The following is a 1,072-nucleotide window of genomic DNA, read 5'->3' on the forward strand; positions in this document are numbered from 1 at the left end:
AGTTGAATCTTTTTATGGTGATTATATGTAAAATTAAATTTTTTAGTGTTTTATCAAATTGAATTGTTCGTTGGAAAGCGTCGAATGAGTAGAGAAATTTTATATCGATTTTTTTTATAATGATTTTTTTTATCATTATCATTAAAAAAATGTGAGAGCGTTTTCGAGAATTTTGAAAAGGATAAAACATTTTTATAAATGGAATTTTTCAAATCTCTGAAATGAAAATTATTCTTTTTTAAACAATATTATTATTTTCAAATTGATTGCTGCTCTTGCTTTCACAAGAATAAAAATATTGTAATGGTTCTTTATTTAATAGGAAAACATATAATCAACATTTAAAGAGTTGACTATAGCTATATAGCTTATTATAGCTGGTGTTACTTTGGCCCAGGTGATACTGGTATAAACCTGATTGTTTCACAACTTAAGCACCGCACATTCATCGGATAAAATGTTCGTAACCATACGTCCTGCTTTTAAAGAAACTATCGCATTTTGCTCAATGACATGGCTGTTACATCCTGGAGCCGAACCGCTAGGTTGGGATCTTTAGCAGAGCCCCGACTAGACTTTCACGGGCCCCTTTATAGGGAATTTATAGCACGAAAAAACCCGGTTGCGAACCCTCCCGTCACCGCAGTGGTGGTCTTCTGAAGTTGGTTTTCTGTCGTTCTCAACTTCGAGGCGCGAATGCGAGCCGATCTCTGTTTCATAAATTCTCGCCACAGATAGCAGCCGGCCAACAAACGGTACAAATATTCAATCATTACACTTCACTGCTGAAATATCAGACACAACATTAGGTACGCACACTTCTACTTCCGGTACAACTCACTAGCTAGTAAATTGCCCATGGCGATAGACCTGAGTTGTGCTCGGTTTGAAAGAAGGGAAAAAAGAAAGCACACAAAAAATGATGAGAATCGTCCCGAACCCTATCAGCCCCATCCTTGTGGGGCCAAGGTCCGGGATCATTATATAACCATTCTAATTACGCCAAATAACTTAATCCACAGCCCTTACTGATGAGCCATTATTACTTACATTTATCCAGTATAACGAGGTG

The sequence above is a fragment of the Pholcus phalangioides genome, unplaced genomic scaffold (genome assembly GCF_987345545.1).
Source record: "Pholcus phalangioides strain wild (caught in Gottingen) unplaced genomic scaffold, Ppha-v1.0 ptg000011l_1, whole genome shotgun sequence".
In the NCBI taxonomy this organism is placed as follows: domain Eukaryota; kingdom Metazoa; phylum Arthropoda; class Arachnida; order Araneae; family Pholcidae; genus Pholcus; species Pholcus phalangioides.